This window comes from Anser brachyrhynchus (genome assembly GCF_964034855.1).
Source record: "Anser brachyrhynchus genome assembly, chromosome: 1".
NCBI classification, from domain to species: Eukaryota; Metazoa; Chordata; class Aves; order Anseriformes; family Anatidae; genus Anser; species Anser brachyrhynchus.
In genome coordinates, this window is record NC_137694.1 from 16,756,251 (window position 1) to 16,767,081 (window position 10,831).

A 10,831-nucleotide genomic window follows, 5' to 3' on the forward strand; every position below is an offset into this window, starting at 1 on the left:
CTGTCACTATCCCTATTTAGGGCTTAAACAGCCCCATGTAAAATAACTTTCTGGGCTTACACTGCCTGTAGTTGTTTAAGGCCCTCTGTCCCTTTTCTGCTGGAACAATGATAAATCATCCTACGTTAGCTCACGCCTTTCTGCCTGATCACTTCCCAAAGCTAAGAATGCGTGGAATTGCTTTCCCCAAAAACACCCAACAATGCTAAGAATGCGCTCCTGCCTAAAGGTTCAGAAAAGCAGCACAAAAAGAGAAAAAGGGAGCTAACATCTCGAGGGAGAGACACGCAATGAGCGGTGACCAAAGGGGACAGTTACATCACCCCAGAGAGGGATGTGCGGCTCCGACTGTACAACACGTGTCACTTGTGGTCTTTTAAACATCGACCGTCTCAGCGGGCAATACAGAAAGCTCCTACACCCCCTTATCGAATGTGAAACAAACCCTTTCCTGTTCATCTTTTAGTGCAATATCCACCCGGCCGAGAAGCCAGGAGCTGTTTTCCCCGTGCCAGCCTTGCTCCCCGCGAGCCCGGCTGCGCTGGGTGCTGCTGGCAGGGCGCCGTGCTCAGCCAGCGCCGCCCTCGGTTTCACTCATCGGCTCCGGGTGAAAACACTTAGTCATCAGAACAGCAAAATATAATTAATGAAAGAGATCTCTATTAATACCTGCGAGTGGTACGTTGCACGTAATTAAGCACTTTTCATATCCGAGCGTATTATGCCGCTCAAATGATTTTATTTTACTAGGTGAAAGTTTTAAAGGGGAATTTACAGATTCAGTCTTTGTTTAACTTAGCAGAGATTCCTGCTGCAAAGAGGAACATACTTTCTCTTTCTATTATCTCCTGCTTTTCAATATTTCAACACTACCTGACACAGATTCCTCACTCAATACTTTGGAGAGTGCAAAAGGAATGAAATAAGATCCTTTTTTTTTTTTTTCCTCTTGTGTGGGAACAAGAATCATGTGAGGTATTTCTGTGCCACAGGGCCTGACAATCACACTGCAGGAGGTGGGGTAGATTTGGTGCCTACCCTATCCCAGCAACCGTGCAAACTGCACGCAGAAACAAAATGGGAGGCAGGACTGCGCCTGGCTGCTGGTGACCAGTGCCTTGGTCATAAGCGCTGTTGGCTGACCTACGGGATTTGAACAACCGCATTTTAAAGCCTAAACCCAGATACCTGGCGTGTGGTTACAGTCCTTTAACAGTCTGGAGGATGCACCCCCTTTGGCTCTTTGCATGGTGGTAAGCAGGGGAGGAAGAGCAGGAGCAGGGAGTTCTTGGAGGGTTTCCAGTGATGCCCATCCCCACCACTGCGGGTGGTGACCAGCACGAAAGGAAGCGTAGCCTCAGTTCTAACTCAGATCCTGGTACAAGCTGAAAACATCACCCAAGCTCAGGTGAGGGACTTCTCTCTGGGGGAAGGAAAAGGATAAGAGGGGAGATGCTTAAGCAAAAGCACAGCCTGTCACTGCATGCGCATCCCACCACACCTGCAGCTCAGGCAGACAGTCATCTGAGCAGATGTTTCACGGTTAATTATGAGCGCATTTTTTCTCTGTGTTTCACCAAAGGTTAACACCCCAATGAAAATTCTACCCCAAAAGGCAGAGCTGCTACAGGCACCTATGGGCCGCAATACGACAGATAGCTATTTGCCCAGATAAAGTCAGAGAAATTAAACAAAATTATTGGGCCAGTATTTTATAAATAAACAGACCCCAGGTTATGCGTTTCCCTAGCCACACAAAAAGTTCAGGCGACGGACAAACCAACACATTGTGCAACCCTCGGGATCTGGGATTTGGGAAGCAAAGGTGATTTTAATGCTGGCCAATTATCCCAGCCCGTCACGTACTCGAGCCCTGTCAGAGCACTTCCAGGCACCCTTCTTGGCCACAGCACCTGCTCCAGCACGAGCTGCAACACAGTCGAGTGGAGAAGAGAAGGCAGCCACGAGAGGCAACCCGGCTCGTCTGCGAACCAGCAAGGGCTCAGCGAAGAGAGCAGGCAGATCCCGGCTCCTCACCTCCCAAAGCCTGCACGTTCACTCTTGGAAGAGGTTTTGTCACATCTTGTTGGCTAATGCTGCTGCACTGAATCTTCCCGGTGCGCCAGATGAATTCCTTTAACAGAAGCAAAGCACAAGCAATCTGCCTTTATTCTATTTATTTATTTATTTATTTTATTTATTTATTTATTAAGGAGAGGGCACTCTTCCCTCTCAGGCAAAAACCTCCATCCTCCAATCCTCCTTCGTCCCATCTCTCCCAGTTTGCTTTCCAGGCTCTGCAGGAGCAGGTCCCAAGGCCTCCTGTGCCCCTGGCTTCCAAATTCAAGGTGTCAGCACCTGAGAAGAGTCACCGACCGCGTCAGGAGAGGGCTCACCTGGGAATCCAGCGTGACAGCTTCACGGTGACAAATGACAGGCAGAGAGATCTGCAGGGCAGCAATACGCCTCTCAAAGAAAGCCGCTATGACACTCATCAAAATACAATAAAAAAATACTAAGAAAGCCATTTGACCAAGGAGTGGATTTATCTTTACGTCAGTCTGACAAGAATAAACTCTATGGCTTGTGATTCCCTCCTTTGAGCTACCTGCAAACATAACATATTGAGGCAAGTTTGGCCGGGAGAGACACTTGCCGCTCCCTCTGAAGGAAAATCTGATGAAAGGTGATTAGCGTGTTGTGTGTAAATAGACCTGAGAGGAGAATTTTGCAAATAAAGCATCTCCTGTTGAAAAATGCTCAGTGAGGAGCCCTACAAGTAGGGAGACGTGAGGTGTCCTCGCAGGCTCCGCTGCTCTCCCTCACCAGTCCTCTTCCATCACAAACCTCTTCAGATCCCAACACGCTCTACTGTGGCACACACAGCGGGCTTTATTTACAGTACAGGATTACGGTTGGTTCGTTTATCAGTGTTAATTTGGAGCTGGCATTAGCTCCCTTTATTCCCACTCCTCGGCGTTTACCCGCTGAAGCAGTTGCACCGAGGTCCGCGGGCTTTATCATGAGAACGCGAACAACACCAGAGTTGTTCGACTGGTCCCTCCGAGCTCGGCAAACCGATCTTTATCTCGCTCTCAACCAAGTCAAAGGAAAAATTCCCATCACAGCGAACAGTGCAGGCTCCAGCCCGCACCGCGCTCCTTCCACACCGCAGCTGACTTTTCCCATCCTGTTTTCACGGGCAGTTCCCAACGCCTGATGCACACCCTCAGCTTTGAGACAGAAAACAGCTTTATTTAACCTTAAAAAAAAAATACAGGCTACAGAAAGATCAGTATTTCTTTTCACGCTAACGAGAATCTTCCACCAGGAAATTAAATCCCACGTTTGCTCCTGGTGTGCAGGGACGCGCTCACGGCAATTGTCATATGACTGCTCCTGGAATAAAGTGTTGCTTAACGCAAACACGGCACGATTACGCCCTAGGTCTCTATTAAAACACAGCACAACTGACAGAGCAGGGCTTTTTCATAACAACGTGATCTTAAAATGAAATTGCAGTGGGTTGAGAAATCTTGTATTAAAGCCATTAAGCACTGGCTCATTAGGGTGGTTTAGTTTTTTTCATGCAAGCTCTCAATCTCACACAGGCTGGAGACCTTTTTTTACAAGGGATCACACTAGCTGTAATACCCAGGAACAACAGGCAGAGATAATGATGCCAAATCCTCTTTTTTTGAGAGAGAGAGAGCTTAAGCTAGACCCTTAACATTAGCTTAACACCGTTTCCCCCCTCCTTTCTTTTTTTTTTTAAATTTAGTCTAAGATGCTCAAAGTGATCTAAAGGATCCCATTCCCTGCCCCACCATCCCCAGTGGGGAACTACACAGACAGCAAAGCTGCAAAGTCCCCAGGGACACCACAACACCCAGGGACTTTGGCACTTGTAGGTCTCTGCCCTCGTGAAGTCGGTTCAATCTTTTGTGCTTGGTCACGGCCACGTAATGCAGTGGTGGCTGCAAAGCAGCAGATGGCTGGGGAAATGAGCAGCCCGGGTTAAAAAGCTTTGTGGTGTCCCTGCTGCTGTTCTCCTCGTGTGTTGCTCCAGCATGACGTGCTCAAACCCGACGAAGTGCCCTGACCTCGTGTTAAACGGTGTTTGTCATAAGGGGACGCGCTCTTGCCGTCGTACCCACCTAAACCACCTAATTCCACCCATTTCTGCTAAGCTGGCCTGGTGTATGCTGAGGGTGATGGCTAACGAGCAACGTCTCAACAGCCTAAATCCAGACTTAATGAATCCAGGACCTGACTCTGAAGACGTTTCTGATGGTATCAATAAAGGAGAAAGAAGAAAGGCCTGAGGCGCTTCCATGCTAATGTAGGAATATTAGCTCTCCCTGTTTGCCGCCCAAGAGACTTCATTTACAAAAGTATTTGAATGTTTATGATACTTTTTCCAACCCCATGCATTCAAATGTCAGGCATTAAACCTCCAGAAGAACAAAGAAGTTCAGGCAAATAATAATAAATATTGGTATCTTACTATTTGCATTACAAAATTACGCCATTAAATGGCAGCGGGGGCTGGGCGACTTCTGAAGCTTCTGTAGAAAACCATGTTTCTTAAACAGGGAAAAAAAGCTTGTCTTGTGAAATAGCAGAGCTCCAGGTGCAAGGCCATTAAGCAGCGTGATTGCCAGCAAAAGTTTCACACTGGAGAAAAGTGATAATGCTGTCTGCAGTGCCATCCCACATGGTCCCGGAGGAGCGAGGACGCACCTGCAGCCCCTGACACCCAACTTGAGATGTGCCAGGGCTAATCTTTTCTTCTAGAAACCCGAGCACTGATTTTACCAAGAAAGGGCAGGAAAATGCTACGAATTTACAGTTACCAAATGCTTTCATAATAAGAAACTTCCATACCTAGAATGAAAGAAGGTTTTAACCACTAGCAAAGCTGACACGTTTAAAGAAAGGAAGAAGGACTTGCTGAAAGGCCAACAACTCAAGCACTTCTATGAATTTGCTGGCTTGGTGAAATCCGACTGACTAACTCAGCAAGTCAAAAGTCCTTATGTGTGAGTCAGGACTTGATTCACAAACTGATTTTTTAAGGCTGTTAATGCACTCATTACATCCCTAAAGCCCTACTAAATCATTCACACTGCAGTTTGGGCCAAATCTGAGAACAAGGCAACATATTTGTTTCTCTTACTAACACCGTAGTTTATCTTAAGGAGTTTTATGGAGTTTTAAACTACTTATAAGAGAAATACTTATAGTATTGGCACATTCACATATACGTGTATATATATATATATATATACAGAGACCATTTATACAGAAAAATACACAAAGAAAATGCAAGCCTGAACTCTGGTTAAATTTGGGCAAAATCACTACCTTGCATCCCATGAAAACAGGCTGATCTAAAGCTACAGACAGCACAACAAACTCTCCTGGGATCTACAGCTACAGGCCTTTGGCTTCTGTATGTAGATGCACACGAGGATCCTTCTCCTAGATCAACATCCACGTCCAGTGGGAAAGAGAGACATCCCACCAGGGTTTATTGGGAATCCAGTTAGCAGCAGCTACACTGTCACTAACAAAATCAGCAGAAGCCCATGGAGGAAGTTTAGGAGAGTATTCATGATCTGAATTCATGGGAGGGGGTTTTGTCTTGTTTTAACTGCAGTAAACTGGTGCCTGCCACCAAGCCGGAGGTAAATGACAGTGAAGATAAGGCATCCATATTTTCTGTAAGGTCAGCTCCCAGGGCTCAGGAAGGAAAACTCTACTGACCTCAGCAAATTTGCAAGAGGATTATAGAAGTCCTTCATCTTCTTGGTACTGTGCCTTGGATAACTGAAGGGAACTATCTGAGTCACGACAAAAAACACAGCTTACTTTCCATAGTGAAAACAACCCCAAGTAGGTATTTTAGGCAAGAAACTAGCCCTGACATTGCAAATAATTTGAAGATAAAACACAGAATTAATCTGCTGATAAATCATTGCATCGTTTCCAAAGCAGAGGTGCCATACACGGAGAGAAAAGATCCACCTGAGCTGGTGCTGCTACGTATTTCCTGCTTACAGTGTAAACGCCATCAGTGCACTTTTTAAAAATCAATTGTACCTGACGAAGGATTTTGCCTATAAACATTTCTTTCCTTTCTTTTTCCATAGAGCCGATAAATGGAAATGTCACTTGAAGTGCAGGTACCAAGAGCAACCAGTGCCTCTCATCTTTCCGACAACCCATGATGCAGGTACAAAATAAAGAGGAAAAACAATTCTTCTGAAGAAGTCTTTGATTCCCCTGTCTCCCCTAAAAAGTTTATATAAATATTAAATAACATTAGCAGGACCTTGAATACCTTTCCAACAGTAAATCACAGCACTGAACAGAACCTGGGAACTTCCACAATGACAACAGTCAACAAGATAATTTGGCTTTTTTTTTTTTTTTCAGAGTAAAAAGGCCATTTTGGAAATTAAAAGCTTGAGATGGAAAAGGCTGAGTGCTCCCTGCACCCGCAGCCTTTGTGGGAGAGGCTGGTGCCCGCCAGAACGAGATAATGAATTATCTGCTTCATATGCGTACGTACACCATGTCTGGGTCATTATTACTCATCACTGCAACAGTTTGAGCGCTGGTGCAGGCAAAAGTTAGAGACAGGGCCAGGCACAAGGTGCTTATATGCGCACGAGGACCTTAATGAAGCTGCCAGACAAAGCAGAAAAGATCAGCAGATGTTCCTGACGGCCTCACAACAATGGTTAATCCGACCCGCAGACAAATGCACGAGACATGGAAACCTCACAGAATCGCTGTGCAAGTGACCTCAGCTTTTAGGTGTGCAAATCACCGCGAGGGTATGGCTTGTGTCGCAGTAACAGCGCCAATAAGAACAAACTCAACAGAACAAAAACGTTACAAAATCCCTGCAAAACCCGTATGAACAGAAGACAGGCAACAGGGGCTGGACTGCTCACCAAAAATCACCTGCCCTCTTCAAAATGAATTAAAAATGGCAAAAAGCAATTTGCTGAAATAAACTCTGGCACCCTGTGGGAAAGGAAGGCAAACTGTAGATCCGATCTTGCAACCCTCTTCCTACCCAGGCAGGTACACTGAAGTTAATGAAATTGCTCGAGGAAGAGAGGCCAGCTCACACAGGTAAGAATTTGCAGTGTCAGTGCCCAGAGAGGTGTTTGCAAGGGACAGACCGCATTTCTAGATCTGGAAATGATTATAATAAGCCTTCTCTGTCTATGTGCTCTACAGTGAATTGACTCATTTATACCAGAAAAAAAAAAAAAAGTTTTACTGCCTGCAACCAAATTATATGTGTTCCAGTATTTTAGGTAGGAACAGCCGAGGCTATCATCACTAGTCACGTCGAATCTTGCTGAGTATCCCTGCAAAATTCATCCTCATTAGCACTGCTCTGAATCGTCTAATTGCAATGGAGCCTGTTTGCCGACAGTTTCCAGAAGTAATTTATTCTGAGAGTCAGCACCACAGGGCCCACTGTCTGCGATGATGTGTGATGGCAGGACTGGCTGTGCCTGCACGGGAGCTGAGAGTTCCACCAAAAAGTGAAATTCAACGAGTATTTAACTCTCATATCAGAAGGAGCAGTCAGACATAACTCAGCAAGTTTCTAACAGGTTTAAGGTTTGTTTTTTTTTCAAAGATAAAAGGGTTTTGATAGGATGGATTTCTCTAATGCAGGTAAAGCCTGCATTATCACGAGTGTGATATTGCGGAGTATCTGCTATTTTAATTTTGATGATACAAAACTTGGACATTTTGGATGATTTTTAAACTGAACTAATGAATAATATAATCCCATATACAACAGTTAACACTTAGAAGCAAATATCTTATCCTAGTCCAGACTGATGTGACACTACAGGAACTAGAAACAACACACAGCCGGTATTACAGTGACAGATTTCGCTGTGACGTGAGCAAACACAAAGGGATGCATTTCATATTTAAAGTAATTAAGATGTGCTATATGATGTGAGATAACTGAAATGTACTGCCAGAGGATCAGAGACAGGCTGCTCAGGAAAATAAAAGACTGATGGGCTTCTTGGCTGCACTAAAAAGAATCACAGGGTCGTTAAGGTTGGAAAAGCCCTCCAAGATCACCTGGTCCAACCACCCCCTACCACCAGTGTCACCCACTAAACCCTGTCCCTAAGCACCACGTCCAACCTCTCCTTGAACACCCCCAGGGACGGTGACTCCACCACCTCCCTGGGCAACCCCTCTTAGTGCCTGACTGCTCTTTCTGAGAAGAAATGTCTCCTCATTTCCAGCCTGAACCTCCCCTGGTGATACCATAGCTGACTTGCTACCTCCATACAGGGCTGTGTCCCCGCAGCCATACACAGTCCCACCTCACCCCACCACTGTGCCCCCTTTACCCACACGTCTGGCTGATAACATCTTTCCTTCGCTCCAATTTTAAAAGCACTGGGCAGGCCAGGACTTATTAACTGTTGTCATTGACTGCACAGGTGCTGGCATATTTCCATGCGAGTTTTGAAAGAAAAAATCGTGGTGCCTTGCTGCTGATCTGGGCATTACAGAATCGCAGAATGGCTGCTCAATGGCTCAAGCAGGGACACCCAGAGCAGGCTGCCCAGGACCACATCCAGGCAGCCTCTGAAGATCTCCAAGGAGGGAGATCCACAGCCTCTCTGGGCGACCAGTGGCAGTGCTTGGTCCTTGCAAAACCCTACAAAAGGATTCTAGAGAAATGAAAAAGAAAGCAAGAGCAGGAGGAGGTTCTCAACATATGAATTAATTCTGAAAACTCCTGGTGGTTGGTAACAGATACATGTGGTCTATGGATACAAACTCCTATGAAAAAGAAAGTTGTTAATGTAACAAGGGATGTAAGATGAGCCACAATGGGAAATGAAGCGATATTATCACGGCTCCAACACCCAGACACTGATTTCAGGTCGTGGAGAAAGTCTGTCCTCAGATTTCTTACTGGGACCGCGCGGGCCACTCCCGAGCTCCTGCTCTGCAAACCCGCCCCAGCGCTGCGGCACTCGCTGTGTTAATCGAGCTGGGCCCGACAGGTGATACCCCGGGGCAGGTATCAGCTAGCTACCGCTGCTGAAAGACTCATTAAAATGTTCTTGTTGCGAGCAGAGAAGCACAAATTTTGAGTGACCTTACAGCTCTGCAAACAGCCACCGACAAAACCCCGACCAGCCCAGCCCTTGTATCGGTGCTACAGCAAACGAGTTCGACAAGAGCACAGCTGCAAATATCCTCATCCGTACACTCGAAACTTTTACATTTGCCATTGTTTCTCTAACTGCAAGGCAGAGAGAGAGGCTTTCAGGCAGAACAAGCCCCTGTGCCCCCCGCCCCGTCTCAGATAACCTTTTCCAGCCCAGCTTCTCCTTCTCCGGGAGCTGCGGGAATGCCGCGGCGCTGGGCACGGCCAAAGATTGCATTTACAGGCGGGGCGCGATGCTGCCGGTAACCACAGAAACCCCAAGGCACTGGTTTATGAGTAACCGCCGGGACAATGCCCCCCTGCAAGCCAGGTGGGGGCCGAGGGGCTGCGGGACGAGAGCAGCCGCCAAGCAAAGCCTGAGCCCGGGGACACCTGCGGCTGGTGGTGGTCATCGTGATGGGCTCCTCCAAACGCCTTCATTGTCCTCCCGTCCTAGTGAGTGTCTGTAGCATTCGCTCCCCTGGGTAATCAAATGCAAGTGTAACTTCAGCTGCAAAAACCCTCACGGGATCCAGATTTTGACTGCTCTTAACTTCAGGTATCACGGAAAAAGTGCGCAGACAAAAAATGTTTGTAACGGGTTTTAACTGCAATTAATCTGCAGCAACTGCTTTGCAAAGTGTAACTCTGAGTCGACCATGTCATGCTGCATTAAAAATCTACCATCAAATGTATTTCCATTAGCCCAGGAATACTTCTTAAGCATGTAAAATCAGCTGCTTGTCTGAAAAGAAAAGCTTTTCCAGGAAAACACTAATGCAGTGGATGCTGCAGGGTCCCAAGAGCAACAGAGAATAGAAACTGGGTGAGCGCAGATGCCTGCGGAAAGGAGAAAACCTGTCTCGTGCTACCAAAGCTCTTGCAAGCTGTGATCCTCTGATGAATTTTTGTCACCTGATGGGACCCCACAGACTCGCTCCGACCTCAAGTCAGGCTAAACCAGACACCCACACAAGTATGGACAACTGGGAGCCTCGGGGTTGAGCTCATGTCCAGGCTAATGTGGTGGCACACACACACATCCAGTGCAATAGGATCAGATCCATAGGGTAAAGGAGAAAGGGCTGACAACCTCTCAGTATGCTTTTCAGGGGTTTCTGCCCTGGCCCCATCCCCAGGACTGGCTGGCAGTGGTTAGAGTGCATCCCCAGGATTGATTTCACCTGGAAGGAGCCTGGCTCACGGCTCCCAGACTGCTCCAGGATGCCCATCAAAGTGGAGAAAGTGGGAATGATCGGCAGATTTGCTTCAAAAGCACACTCATATTTTGGACTAAGATGATAAAATGGATGTGCCCACTCCGAACCAGATTTAAACTACACTGCAGCTTTGTCAATTCCCAGGACACTCTGATGCAATACAAAAAATAGTCCTTGTTTCTCACCCAAAAGGATTTTCCCATGCCCGCAAATGCTGAAGTCACTATTTTAGACCTGATGAACTTCCACGCAGGGGATGAAAGTAAAATAAATGGCTCACAGGTCCTGCTCCTTTCAAGTCGATTGCAGAAGTCCCTTTGACTTCAGAGAGAACAATAAGAACAATAATAGGTTCTCATTAGGCCCCCTTCCCAGCAGGGCTTTGGGT

The 10,831-nt window shown here is 46.7% G+C and overlaps 1 protein-coding gene across 5 annotated transcripts in view; it reads right to left on the reverse strand.

Annotated features, from left to right (window-relative positions):
* CELSR1 (cadherin EGF LAG seven-pass G-type receptor 1) overlaps positions 1 to 10,831 on the reverse strand; it is a 166,589-nt gene that overhangs the window by 124,767 nt on the left and 30,991 nt on the right. The gene's annotated exons all lie outside the window — the stretch shown is intronic.